Source organism: Rhinatrema bivittatum, chromosome 17, assembly GCF_901001135.1.
Source record: "Rhinatrema bivittatum chromosome 17, aRhiBiv1.1, whole genome shotgun sequence".
NCBI lineage: Eukaryota > Metazoa > Chordata > Amphibia > Gymnophiona > Rhinatrematidae > Rhinatrema > Rhinatrema bivittatum.
This window is the reverse complement of record NC_042631.1, coordinates 35,006,195-35,021,344: the sequence shown is the minus strand read 5'-3', so window position 1 is coordinate 35,021,344 and position 15,150 is coordinate 35,006,195. Positions and strand designations below refer to the sequence as shown.

Below are 15,150 nucleotides of genomic sequence, written 5' to 3'. Positions count from 1 at the left end.
GGCTCCTCCTCCCATCTAGTATTCCCTGCAGGATGCACCCTTAAGGAGGACCAAGAGAGATGGCTGTGCCCGGTCCTTTAAAGTAGTCTGAGGGAGATGTCATCAAATTCCCTAACAGTGGACAAGTGCAAGGTGATGCATATAGGGGAAAATAACCCTTGTTGTAGTTACACAATGTTGGGTTTCATATTAGGTGCTACCACCTAGGAAAAAGATCTAGGTGTCATAGTGGATAATACTTTAAAATCGTCGGCTCAGTGTGCTGCAGCAGTCAAAAAAGCAAGCAGAATGTTAGGAATTATTAGAAAGGGAATGGTTAATAAAACGGAAAATGTCATAATACCTTTGTATCATTCCATGGTGAGATCTTACGTTGAATATTGTGTGCATTTCTGGTCACCGCATCTCAAAAGAGATATATTTGTACTGGAAAAGGGTGACCAAAATGATAAAGGGAATGGAACAGCTCCTCTATGAGGAAAGGCTGTTCCACTTGGAGAAGAGATGGCTGAGGGTGGATGTGATAGAGGTCTATAAAATCATGAGAGGTCTGCAGTGGGCAAATGTGAATCGGTTATTTACTCTTTCAAGACTTGGCGGGACTCTATGAAGTTAGTATATAGCACATTTAAAACAAATCGGAGAAAATTCTTTTTCATTCAATGCACAATTAAGCTCTCGAATTTGATGCCAGAGGATGTGGTTAGGGTGGCTGGTGTAGCTGCGTTTTTAAGAGGTTTGGATAAGTTCCTGGAGGAAAATTTCATAAACTGCTATGAATCAATTTGACTTAAGGAATAACCACTGCTATTAATGTCATTAGTAGCATGGGATCTATTTAATGTTTGGGTACTAGCCAAGTACTTGTAACCTGGATTAGCCACAGTTGGACCCTTGGTCTGACCCATTATTTAAGTCTTATATTCTTAGGTTGCATTATCAAAACCTTAAATTGCTTTCTTCTGTTTTTGTTTTTGCTGTGTGTGTTATCTTATTGGTTTTTTCTCTTGTTTACAATTGTGACATTGTTTTTGCCTTTTGTTTTTTTTTTTAATTTTTTATTTCTCAAATTTTTCACATACAATATATGAAATAAACATAATAAGAATACGGTAACATAATAGGACAACAAGGTTACACACCTTTCTTCGTTTTAAAACATACAATATGCAACAGAGGAAATTATACCTTAATATAGGAAATTTGGGGGCAAGTAGAACAAAAGGAGCAAATAGATTGCAAAAAGGTACTTAGGAAAATGATAGGAAGGTACCCCTTTTTTTTTTTTGTCAATTACACTTCTGGAGTAATATTAGGATGTCCCACCAAGAAATCTCGCAGTTGTTTGGGGTCAAAGAAGATATAATTATTACTTTGATACCGAACACAACCTTTACAGGGAAATTTTAATACAAAACGGGCCCCCATACTTGTGACCCTTTCTTTTAAAGCAAGGAATTCCTTCCTGCGTAGCTGTGTTGATCTAGTAAGATCAGGGTACACCCAAATCTTTGCCCCATAAAATAGAGCTTGTCTGTTTCGCAAAAACAATTTCAAAACATGATTACGCTCAGATAAGAACGCAAAAGATATTAGCATTGATTTCCTTTCCTTTATTTCAGTTTCTATTGAAAGTTCCAATACTTGGGATATATCCAACGATGGTAACTCTTCTCTCTCTGCCTGGGTTGTTACTCCTGGGAGGTAGTAAGCTTTTGTACAAACTGGAAGAGCCGCCTCTGGAAGCTTTAATATTTCTTTCAGATATGTTTTAAATAATTCAATAGGTGATATCATTCTAACCACTGGAAAGTTTATTACACGCAGATTTAGTAATTTTGAATTATTCTCAAGTTTCTCTATTTTCCTTTCCATGGCCATTTCGGATGTTATAAAATTATTCTGCAAAGTTTCCATTTTTTGCAAGGGTTCCTCGTGGCTCTGCAGTTTCCCTTCAAAACTTTTAACAGTTTCTTTATCTCTTTAATCTGATTTTTAAGTTCAAAATTCGACTGTGCGATGGACTTTAATGCAGAATCAATAGCTTTTAAAGCGTACCATACCTTCCCAAGGGTTATGTCCTCAGGCCGTCCCAGATTAACATTAACTTCTGTGGTTTCCTGTCGTGGTTCTTCCTGCACTCCAGAAGTTGCCGTTTGTTGTTTTCCTGGATTCCCCTCAGGGATAGTGTCTAACTCTCCAGTTACCACCTCGAATATACCGCCGGGTTCTATACCTCTCGGGGCAGTAGTATCCTCATCTACACCCCCGGTAATCACCTGTACTCCGCCCGAGGTCTCAGAGTGAACACCGCCTCGGGTCAGGTCCGGGAAGGAAAGAACACTCTGCGCAGGAGGTGTCGGCCTGTATCGGCTCGCCAGGGCTCAGTGTAACATCCAAGGTCAAGGGTGAGTACGCATGCTCCTCCAGCGTTCCCCCAGCGACCGGCCCGTGTGGCGTCGTGGATACCCCCGTCAGGAAGCCCTCGATCCTCGGCTGAGAAGAACTTAGCATCAGGGAACTGGTCAGTGCCTCCCCGAACCTTTCCTTTTCTTTTAGTATGAGGCATGTTCAATAGGTATTCTTCCGAAGGGAAAAACCGCCGTGGAGGAGCTCGCTTCCTGCACGTCCTATCTGGCGGCCATCTTGCCCCTTTTATTTGTTTTTATTTGCTTTGCTGAGATATAACGGGTTGAAGAAGGGGGTTTCTAGAGGAGGGGTGGATGGAAATGTTGAACATCAAACAAAAAAACAAATTGTTGTTGCTTATTTTTGTTTGAAGATAAACTATAAATTATAAAAAAAAAACAACTAAAAACTATTCTTTACAACTCTCTGTTCTGTTATTCACATACAGAAGAACTGCTCAATGGCTGTATCTAGATGATGGGTTGGCAGACAGACTCTAAAGCAGGTTTCTCAGATACCTGGAGAAACACTCAAGGGAAAAGCCATTTTTTTTTTTTAATTATCTCATTATCATGATGATAAAACTGCCAAGGAATGACCTTTTAAAACTGCAGAACTGGATTCCAGCAGCTGCACCTTGGGGTAAAAGCAATTGAGTCCCTCCTGACGACAGCTCAAATAGTGAAAGAATTAAAGGCGTGGGATGAAAGTTTGTGTGCCTGTGAGAGAGAAGACATTACAAAAGAATTATCCCTGACTAAAATAAATCAGAGTTTACCGTGCACAGGACCTGCTCCTGCTTCCCAGCTCATGTCTTCTACTCTTTGGGCTGGCTGGGGCTGGGATGCTGCACAGGCAGCGGCATTCGAAGCCCTCAGGAAGGGGGGCGACTCAGCCATTGATCAATGGCGACACCTAGTGGCTGGATTTAGTACACGTAATTACAAAGAGGTCCCATTGACCCAGTTACCAAAATATGTAAGTTACCCTGGTAATTGGACTACGTGTATGCAAATATATCTGAGGAAAATCCATTGTGACCATCTTGAAAACTCCCCCCCCCCCCCCCGCTCTACAACCTTCACCTTCTATCAGGAACATAGAAATCCAGGTTTGTTCATGTGGACAATAGTGTCCCCTCCTCCATATACCAGTCGCTACGTTATAGATGTGGCATCGCTTGGAATGAAGGGGCATGTGCTGACCTATAGGTCATAGTTCATGCATGCGTGGACCAACTTCAAATGTTTTTTTTCTTTTTTTTCTTTTTCTTTACTTTTACACTCTTCGGGACCTCCCACTTAATATCACCATGATATTAAGTCGGAGGGTGCACAGAAAAAGCAGTTTTTACTGCTTTTCTGTGCACTTCCTCGGTTCCCGAAGAAATTAGCCCTACCCAAAGGTAGGCGCTAATTTCTGAAAGCAAAATGTGCGGCATGGCTGCACATTTTGTTTTCTGAATCGCGCAGGAATACCTATTAGGGCCATCAACATGCATTTGCCATGTTGCAGGCGCTATTAGGTTCGGGGGATTGGACGCGCGTTTTCGGCCCCTTACTGAATAAGGGGTAACGCTAGCGCGTCAAAAACACGCGTCCAATGGCGGGTTAACAGTGCGCTCCGTCGTAGCGCACTGTAACTGTATCGGCCCACTTCAAAGAAGAAGGTTCCAGCTGGGTTGTCCAGGAGGGACATGGGAGCCACACAGCACTCTGCTGTGATCTTGAGAGAGGGAGGACTATATTGACTAGACCAGCCAATTTTACCAGGTGCCAGTATGGTGCTACAGATAAGAGGAGAGGAGCTGTACCAACAAGTTACTTAAGGGAAGGAGAGAAGTCTGTTCTGCAGACAGCAAAACAGGGATTTTCAGGTACAAGGGGTGTCCTAAAAAGTAGCAGTTCCCCTTAAAATAGTCAGATATCGTGGAAAATGGCCAGTATGGGGAAGGAGGGGCTCTGCCATCATGCTCCTTCCTCCACTGCCCTCCAGCCACTTGGCTCAATCCCAGGGATGCCTGACTCCACCCCCTCCCACTGATGTATCACAAGCTGACCTGAAGGCCAGCCTGCCACAGGGGAAAGAGGCATTCCAAAGGGGGTTGCTCCTCCAGGAGCGATTGACCTCAGCGTATGTGGGTTTGTAATTTAACGTTACCTGTCATTTGGCCCATAAAGGGGGGAGGGACTGAGTTAAATAGTAGATCCAGCTGGGAGGAGGGCAGTTATCCTAGGTTTGAGCTTTGGCTCAATAGCAGTGGTGTTGGGTGGGAAGGTAGTGTTCAGGACATTTAGTAATTAATGTTTAATTTATATAATTTATTGGGACACTGCTGATCTCTTCCCAAGTGAGAGTAGGATTGAATTCTAAAGGTGTGCCAAAGTATTGCTTATTATTTATTGGCTTAGTACATTTTGATCATTGAATGTTTTTTTATTTTTATTATTGAACTTGGTATTTATATTATCTATTGCATTTTATGCAATATATTTTTATGCTATTGCAAACTGTTTAGGGTGATCCTTTAGATTTGATTAGGCAGTATGTACTAGAGATGTGTATTGTTTTGGTTTTTTTTTTTTTGTTTCATGGTTTGGTTTGGGTCCCCAACAGGTAATGGTGTTTTTTCCGCAGTTCGAGATTTTTTTTTTCATGGTTCCCAAATCTCATGTTAGTGCGCACTAACACAAAATATGAAATTATTCTGAAATTTTGGAAAAATTTCCTTAGTTTCACAGCGCTCCCAAACCATGACGAATTAGACGAATTTTGTTGAACTTGCTAATTCATTTAAAACAAATGCATATCTCTAGTACGTACATGTTATTGTAATTCATATCTTAGCCATGTTAGTCTGGTGAGCAAAATGACAAGAGATGGGTAGTACCTTATAGAATAACCAGTTTATTGAGGCATGAGCTTTCAGGAACAGAGTTCACTTTTGAAGTGGAATGATCCACACCTAGTAACCCCTTTCATAGTGAAATACAGGAGGGGGGTTACATACATGGACTTTCAAAGCCACTCCAATGTCTTTTTTAAGTGCAAATGTTTACGCATGTTCCACATTGTAATAAGTTTGTAAATGTTCCATATTGTAGTAAGTACCCTAACATTTAAAATGCTTTTATTTTTCAGACTCCAAGAAAGAGTAATGCTATCAGTAACACAGAGACCAGTCTTGCCAGGAGAAGTTGCTTAACTTGGGTTTCTTCCAGCCACCAGTGAAGGGAGCCTATGGTCATCCTTCGGGCATCATTAGCACAGTTGATATCACTGGAACCTCTGCACCAGAAAGGTCCAAAATGCAACATCCAGTGCAAAGCATTCCTTCACAGCCTGACCACTGCCTTCCCCTGCCAGCTTCTCTGCAGAGTGGACCTGCAGGAGTTTCCAATTTCTGCCAGCCCGTCCCCACCCCTCTGCGCAGGAGGAGCTGTCCCAACGGGGAGGTGCTTGGCTCAGACACACAGCTGTCCTTGTTGCTGCTGATTGAGAAAGGACAAATCATCATAACTGGGGGAAAAAAAAAACCAAAAAACTGCTGCAATAATATCTGGCAAGAACACCGGCTTATGTACCTGGGATCGGTGACTGTACAGAAACAGGAGTGTCACCAGATCATTACTGCCCCATCCCGCTGCTTTCGAGAACGGTGGAGACCTGGGGTCAGGAAGGCACAGGTAATGTGGGACTTCATTCGTTTCTTTATCTGCACATCCCCCAGGCCAGCCATTGTGGCAAGGAGCAGGACTGGGGATGTGTCACAGGAAGGAAGCAGAAGAGGACTCTGATCCCAACCAGGTGAGACGTGAGCAGGTGCAGATTATGTAGAGAGAAGCGGAAGGAGAAAGCTCCTCACTGGAGCGCTGTTCAAACATTGTTTCAGCTGTCGTGCACAGAAACGGTCTCCTTTCAATCACAGGCGTCTTCACCCTTCCTCTTTCAGTCTAGCAGCTTCACTTAGTAAAATGATGACGCGTTTAGCCTGGCTATAAAGTAATTTTCCAAGTGCACTGGACAATCACTGGGAGCTTGTACGACTGTAATAAAACCGTGTGCTTGCAGAGATCTGTACCTGTGAATGTGTCCTATGCCTAACCTAGCCCCCCTTTTTTTTTTTTCTTCAAATATTTCCTCCTTGCTGGTAAGAGGGGTGCCTCCGGCCAGATGGACCTCTATCACCGCTCTTTGCAAAGCAGAGGCAGCCACGTGCCCTGACCTGAGCACATTATGGGGCCGATGCAAAAAAAAGTGCAGTAAAAACAGGCACTGAGGGTTCCGCGCCCCGCTCTCCTAATGTGCCCCCGGGCACCTCCCCTGGGGGCGCCAGGCAATATGTAAATTAGGGGTCACGTTGTCCAGGAGGTGCTAGGGTCGATTGCACGCCCCTAGCGCCTCCTTGACAGCGGGAGCTAGGGAGTCCTTGGCTGTCAGCGGCCATCTGCTGGTTAGGAAAACTGACACTCAATTTATCCGCGTCCGTTTTGCTAATCGGTGCACAGCCATGGGTTTGGGAAACGGATGCTTGTTAACTGAGCTTTTGCTTCCCGAGCCTGTCCGCTGGCACTGCTTCTTTTTTTTTTAATTTATTTTTTATTATGCATTTCAAAATTTTACACATAGTATAACAATGTGAGGTAATAAGGTGGTGTATATAAATCAAAATACAGGAAATCTGGCTTTCATCATAATCCTAATTAGGATTATATATATTAAACATCTATACACCATCTATAAAACAGGCATGCATGGGGGAGTTAGGCCCACATTTACAAGGAGCGATATATAGGAAATACTGAAAAAGAAAAGACTAAGTTAACCGCCTTCTATGCCTAATGCTCTGATCCAGTCGCCTTCGGGTGAGCATCCAAAAAGAACTTTAACTGCGATGGTTCAAAGAAAATATAATCATTTCCCTGGTATTTTATGTGACATTTACATGGATATCTCACAGTATATTTTGTACAGATAGCAAGCGCCTCAACTCTCATACTTATAAATTTCCTCCGTCTGTCTTGTGTAATCTTAGTAATGTCGGGATATACCCATACTTTTTGTCCGTAGAAAAGCTCTGCATTATTTCTAAAGTACATTCGGAAAACATTATTTTTTTCAGTCAAAAAGGCAAAAGTCACCAATAGCACTCCTCTTTTTGTGATTACATCTTCTTGGGATAATTCCAGTAAATCAGTCACATTCATTACATTCGCCGTTATTTCTTCACTTCTTTGGTCTCTTGGGGCTTTCTTCTGTGGCAGATAATAAGCTCTTGTGACTAGTGGGAGTGCCTCTCTTGGAATTTTCAATTTTTCAGTCAAATAACTTTTAAATAATTCCACCGGTGATATTTGTGGTATAATAGGAAAATTAACGATTCTAATATTAGTGCTTCGCAAAGAGTTTTCTAAATTTTCCAGCTTTTTATTTTGCACATTTTCTGTTTGCATTAAACACTGTTGATTTTTCTCTAGCTTTTTTACTTTCTCCTCAAAATCCAGTAGTTGTTTCTCTTGCTTAACAATCCTTTCTTCATTATATCTTGTATTTCTATTTATTTCAAAAGCTGATTTTGATAATCCCACTATTGCGCTTTCAATCGAGGCTAACGCCTCCCACAAAGTCTCCATCGTTATTCTAGCCGGTTTAACCAAAAACGGTCTTACTTGGATTTGTTCACCTCCTTGTGCGGCTTCAGCAGCATTGTCCCGGTTCTCTCCCAACGAGGAGTCAGCTGGGCTAGTTGACTCTCGAAGCCTGGGAAGGTAGGCTCCCTGCGGGGGGGCCGGCCTGCTCTCCCCCTTCTCGCCTCTCTCTTCTCCGCCTCGGTTTTCTTCCGGATAGATTCCCCTCTGTGTGGCTTCCCCAGAGGGGCTATCCGGAGATCCCAGCAAATGTTCTTCCCCTGTACTCCATTTCCGTTGGGGTGGGGACGGTGTGACTGGCGTGCCGGGGCTAAGCGAGATCTCCTCGGCCATTGTCGGAGGGAGTCGCTCTGCTCCTCCTGACTCTGCGGCCCTCGCTCCCGGCTCAGTCGGCGTTGATGTGAAAAACTTCTCAATGGTGGGTTGTTGAACATCCGGAGTTTCAACAGAAGCCTGGCTTTCACGAAGCCTGGCTTTTCTCTTTGTGTGAGGCATGAATATTGAAGATTAAGAAACCCTTTGATCAAGAAACTCCAGAAACACACAGGAGAGCTTTCCACACACGTCTTAGTCAGACGCCATCTTGGCCACTCCCCCCCGCTGGCACTGCTTCTGTACAACTTTTGGGAGTGCCTAGAGCAGGCGTTAATTTCTGAGTGCAAAACTGTGCTTTTTTTTTACATTTCAGGTGATTCCCTAATAGCCTCATCAACATGCATTTGCATGTGATGAGCGCTATTAGTTTCGCCACACGTTGGACACGTGTTGTGGAAGCATTAATACCCTTTTTGCATAAGGGGATTAGGTAGCGCCCACACACCCCGAGCCCAACTGCGGGTCGAACAGGGCACTCGGCTGAGCACAGTGTATTGCATCGGCTCCTATGTCTGTGATACACCCAGTTCCTAGCAGCTCCGATAGACTGGGAGCCCAATGCAGATCTCCCCCACCATAGTGCACAGTGCGCCATAGAGCCAGCCCTGCTAGCAGCAGTTTTTCTCCTACTCCTTTTGACTTCCAGCTCAATCAGAACTGCTTTCTATGGACCAGAGCAGTGCTTCCCATCCGTCTTTGCTTTGCGGCACACCTACCCCAGGATTCACTTTGATGTGGCACACAAACCACTTCCTCTTCTCTTCCCTCACCCCCCCCCACCCCCCCATCCCATTTGCATCATCATCACCTTCTCCTTCCCCCAGCCCTTGGCACCATCACCTTCTCCCTTACCCCTTTCCCCATCATCATAATAACCCTTTCCCCTGCCTTCATCTTCTTCTTCCCTTCCCTTCCCTCTCCCCCAATCCCTATCATCATCATCACTTTCTCTAGCCCTCATTCTTCCGGCAAACCCCCACTCCCTAGCATCATCATCTTCCCTCTCCCACCATCTCTTCCCCTCCCCTCATCATCACCATACCTCTCTTTCTACCCCCCCATCATCATCAACTTCCCTGTCTCTCCACCCCTTCCCCACCCCCTGGAATTAGCATCCCCTTCTCTGGCCACCTTCTCACCTCTGCATCATCATCATCATCATCATCACCCATCTTCCCTTTCCATCTACCTCTCCCCCACTCCCTGGCATCATTCATTATCACATTCCCTCTCTCTCTTCATCTCTTCTTCTTGCCTCCCCCCCCCCCCCCTCCCCAGCATCATCATTACCACCTTCCCTTTCCCTCTACCCCTGTTGCTCACCCCCTGGAGTCATCATTTTCTCTCTCCCTCCCTATCTTCTGCACCTTCCCCTCTATAATCATCATACTTTTCCCTGTCCCTCTCTCCTTGTCATCACCTTTCCCTTTCCACCCTCAGGCATCATTTATTTATTTAAAAGGTTTTTATATACCGCGTATACGCACAAAGTGGAACTAGGCGGTTTACAAGAAATAAAAACATACATAGTTAATAAAAACAAAACATAGCATACATTAAGGACAATAATTACAAATCCCAAAGAATTAAGATGGGGTAGTGAATGAGGTTGAGTCATCACTTTAGGATTGCAAATCAGGGAAGGCTTGGGAAAACAAGTAAGTTTTTTGATTGTTTTTTGAAGTCATGTTTTGTGGTGAGCTGACAAATGTAGTTGGGAAGAGAATTCCATAAATTGGGACCTGCAACCAAAAAAGTACGGTTGCGAGTTAGGTTTAACCTAGCAGTTTTTACAGTGAGTGCTTGGAGATAATTTTTATCTGAGGAGCATAAGTGACAGGGTGGTTGGTAAATTCAAAGAGTGGAACATAACCATATGGAGGTAGTACTGTGTAGTAAGGTATGGATGAGCATTAAGATTTTTGTATTGAATTTGGTAACTAATGGGTAATCAATGAGGTTGTTTAAGTATTGGTGTTATGGTGTTATTGGTGTTATTTATTTAAAATTATTTATATACCGCTTTTTATATGGGAACATAATCAAAACAGTTTACAATAAAACAAACATAATAAAATACACAATCATAAACTAAAATTAAAATGATCAGTATAGTAATAAAAATAAACCAAAACCAGTACTCAACATAAAAGCAAAGTGAAATAAATCAGGAAAAGTGGAATAATGGGAGGGAAGACAGGCCAAGTGGAAGGATAGAGTAGCTAAGTAGTGTTCTCAAAATTAAAAGCATTTAAAAATAAATATTTATTTGATGCAGATGGTTGGTAAGGAAAGAGTTGAACCAACTGTGGACAGAGCCCACTATACGATAGAATGTAATCTTGATAGTAGTATAGAATGATCTAAGGTATCAAAGGCCGCTGATATGTCCAGGAGCACTAGTATATAGCCCATGTTAGCGTCAAAGCCTTTAAATATGGTGCCAAAGGATGATAGCAACAAGGTCTCGATAGTCGGTACTATGACCTTTTCTAAAACCATGTTCGTTGGGATGAAGGGGCTCGTTGTCATAAAGATTATTGTTTAGTTGATGGAGGACAACTGATTCTGTTAGTTTTGCCAGTGTAGTGATGGAGGCTATAGGGCGTAAGTTATTTAAATTGGTGAATTCTTCATTTTTCATTTTTTGAATCGGTAATATAGAGGTCAATTTGAAATGGTCAGGGCAGATGCCAGTACTGAGTGACTGATTTATTAGGTTGACCAGAAAACCACCACGACCCTTACATCATCATCACCTTCCCCCTCCACCCCTCTCCCTACCTCCTGGCATTATCAACTTTTCTCTTTTCCTCCTCACTCCTGGAATCATCACTATCTTCTTCCTTCTACCCCCTCCCCCTCTCTCCCATCCCCTGGCATCATCACTTGCCCTCTCCCTCCATCCCTTTTCCCCACCACAAGAATTCATCACCTTCCACCACCTCTTCCCCCCACCCATTCGCATCATCATGACCTTCCCTATCATTCACCACCATCATCCCCAACTTTCATCTCCCTCCACCTGGCATCATCAACTTCCCACTGCCTCCACCCCTCTCCCTCACCCCTTAGCATCATCATTACCTTTCCTCTGCCTCATCCCCTCCCCCTCACCCCCTGGCATCATCACCATCCCTCTCCTTCTCCTTTCACTCCTATCTCTCACCTCTGGCATCATCATTAACTTCCCTCTCTCATTCCACTCCCCCACCCCATGCCAATCACCTTCTCTTCCCTTTCCCTCCACCCCCCTGGAATCACCTGCCCTCTCCGGCATCAACATCATCAACTTCCCTCTCCCTCACCCCCTGGCATCATCACATTCTCTTCCCTTTCCTTTCACTCCCTGGCATCACCTTCCTTCAGCCTCACTCCTTGGCATCATCGTCTTCCCTCTCCCTCCACCTCTCCTCCTCTCCTCTTTGAAGCATCATCTTCCCTCTCCCCCCATCTCCTGGCATCATCAACATCCCTTCTCTCTCCCCCACTCCGAGTGGCACATTCAGCTGCCCCTTTCCCCACTCCACCCCCAAACCTTGATCAGCAGGAGTCTGGGAGGCAATGCTTACCCAGTGCTGCTTGTTTCCTCCTTTGCCAGCTTCCCTCTGCAAGCTGAACTGCACAGGGCCAGCAGGTCTCACAAGCCTCAGAGCCCCATGCAGTTTCCATTACAGAGGGAAAGCAGGAGCAGCTGCAGATAAGATAAGCGCTGCTCTCTGACTCCCCCAGCTGGTGGGAGGACATCCTGCAGGCCCAGAGGGAAAGGCAAAATAGAGTGCAGCTGTGGCACACCTGCATGTCAGCTATGGCACAATAGTATGCCATGGCACACTGATTGGGAAACGCTGGACTACAGCACCAGGAGGAGCTTTCATTTGCATCTACCTGGATCTTTTTCCCCTCATTTGTAAGCTTCACCCTTCCCATCTAGCCCAGTCCTTGCAGTGATGGTTCTTGGCCGGGCACCACAAGTCATGGATTGCTACCTGTGGTCTGGCTATTAGGTGTCACCATTGTGCAATGACAGAGACTCCCTCTCCCGCACCCCTGGGCCTTAAATGCTGCCCCTGCAGCATTCCTAGCCCCAGCCAGAACAGCAAAAGACAGGCTTGGATCTGTCTCCTGCATGCATAGCAGAATGCAACACCCCATTAAACCAGCAGGCCAGCCCATCTACCCTATGGGGCGGATTTTCAGAGCCCTGCTCGCCTAAATCCGCCCAAAACCGGGCGGATTTAGGCGAGCAGGGCCCTGCGCGCCGGTGAGCCTATTTTACATAGGCCTACCGGCGCGCGCAGAGCCCCGGGACTTGCGTAAGTCCCGGGGTTCTCCGAGGGGGGCGTGTCGGGGGGCGGGCCCGGTCATCACGGCATTTCGGGGGCGTGTCGGCAGCGTTTTGGGGGCGGGTACGGGGGCGTGGCTACGGCCCGGGGCAGTACGGGGGCGTGGCCGCGCCCTCCGTACCCGCCCCCAGGTCGCGGCCCGGCGCGCAGGAGGCCCGCTCGTGCGCGGGGATTTACTTCTCCCTCCGGGAGGCATAAATCCCCGGAGAAAGGTAAGGGGGGGGTGTGTAGACAGGGCCTGGCGGGTGGGTTAGGTAGAGGAAGGGAGGGGAAGGTGAGGGGAGGGCGTTAGAGGATTCCCTCCAAGGCCGCTCCGATTTCGGAGCGGCCTTGGAGGGAATGGGGGTAGGCTGCGCGGCTCGGCGCGCGCCGGCTATACAAAATTGGCAGTCTTGCGCGCGCCGATCCAGGTTTTTAGCAGATATGCGCGGCTCCGCGCGTATCTACTAAAATCCAGCGTACTTTTGTTTGCGCCTGGAGCGCAAACAAAAGTAGGCCTATTCGCGGAGTCTGAAAATCCGCCCCTATGTGTAGGGAGAAATTTTGAGACTAGTTGCAGGGCCTGTTGTACCCACATGTGTGCAAGTGAACTTTCAAAGAGAAACTCCCCATAGAGTTTCCTTTTGAAAATTTATACTAACAGGGGACCAGGGATAAAAGTATTGCATGCGAAAGTATGCACAGATATTTCAAAATGAAATCCCCTTGAGTACCTTCCCCTCACTATGGATAAAAGCACCTGCTGTGAACAGCAAGCACCAGCATTGACAGCTACTACTTTACCTTTTTGGTTGTGAAGTTCCTGTGTAATGAAAGGTCTCACTTCATCAGTTCACTGACAGAGTGGATGGGATTGATGGCAAAGCACTTTTCCTCCTGTCACTGTCTCAGTTCAGCTGTGATTCAGAGAAGTTGACCTGAGACGAGCTATCATGCCCCATACCCAGTTATAATGGATCTTGGCCTAATTTGCCAATATCCCAATCTCCATAGCCCAGGAGTGGCTAATTCCAGCCCTCAAGCCACAACTAAGCCTGGTTTACAGGATATCCAGAAAGAATATACACGAGATTAATTTGCATACAATGAAGGCAGTGCATGCAAATCTCTCATGCATATTCATTGTGGTTATGCTGAAAACCAAACCTGTTTGTGGCTCTTGAAGACCGGAATTGGCCTCTCCTGCTATAGCCCATTAATGTATCTAGTATAGACTGACCCCTATGAATGATAGGATGTGTAACTTGGGGGCTACAATAAAATTTGTACATGGACTTGTTCAACTAGTAGTCACATCTTCATGCAATTGATCTACAGGTAGACAATGAACTTTCTGTTGACTACTGAACTGATGTAATAACTAGTTCAAGGCTACTATCACCCAAACATAATCTTTACCTGAAAAAGCAGATGGTAGCCTATAGGTCATGCATTGCAGGGAGATGTACATTTGTTTCATCTTACAAGACATGAAAAATCATAGCAATGGGTAAAGCTTGTACCTGCTACAAGAACTTCTGGCACTTTCAGGATTGGTATGGCAAATAGACACCCTGAGGTCAATATTCAAAACTGGCCATTTAAGTAACTTGGCCAGGTACAATTTATCTGGTTAAGTTATACAGTATTGTCAGTGGCAAAGTTATGCCACTGAATATCTGCATATATATTCATGCTTAGCCACACTATTTATAACCAGCTAAGTTAGACCTGCTCTATGGCAGATCTAACTTAGGCCTGGAATCTGGCGGTAACGGGGGCGGGGGGGGGGGGGAAGCGGGGGGGCGGTCCTGCGATAGCCGGCAGCGATCGCACCTCCGCGGTACGATCGCTGCCGGCTTTTGCGCCGAATAACTACACCATAAAAGGTGTAGTTATTCGGCGCGAAACTGGCGGCGATAAGGAATCTTACCTTTCGCCGCCAGTGATGTGTCCACAGTGTCTGCCCCCCGGTGCCGCCCTGACTCCTCCTCTTCTGGGGGCCAACTCCTCCCCGAGCTAGCTATCACACGCGAAAAGGGACTTTTCGCGTGCGATAGCGTTAGAGAATGACCCCCTTAGCCGGTTAACTTATGTGGCTAAAATCAAATATTGCTATTTAGCCACTTACGTTATGTGGCTAAGTCACTCTACCCGGATTGGCACACAACTTATGCAGCTAAAGAGTTAGCCACATAAGTGACTTATGCAGCCAAATGATGGTGTTGAATGTAGGCACATATTCAGCAGTTTCACTTATGTGGCTAACTAGCACTGAACACGCTTTGGCTATTGACCTCTTAGAATATCTTATGGCTTGGATAACATGTTTTACAAGTAGAATAAAAAATGTAGTAAACAAATGTGTGAACCTCCCTATGATCCCTGGGAGA

At 45.4% G+C, this 15,150-nt stretch overlaps 1 protein-coding gene across 2 annotated transcripts in view; it reads left to right on the top strand.

The window, feature by feature from the left end:
• Positions 1–5,961: 5,961 nt before the first annotated feature.
• The window catches only part of LOC115079304 (single Ig IL-1-related receptor-like), a 65,229-nt gene continuing 56,040 nt past the window's right edge, over positions 5,962–15,150 (top strand). Inside the window, exon 1 of one of the 2 annotated variants that reach the window (XM_029582728.1) lies at positions 5,962–6,095. The gene's annotated coding sequence lies outside the window, so the exon portion shown is untranslated. Of the gene's footprint in view, positions 6,217–15,150 lie in introns of both variants that reach the window. The other variant, XM_029582729.1, reaches the window with a different exon arrangement.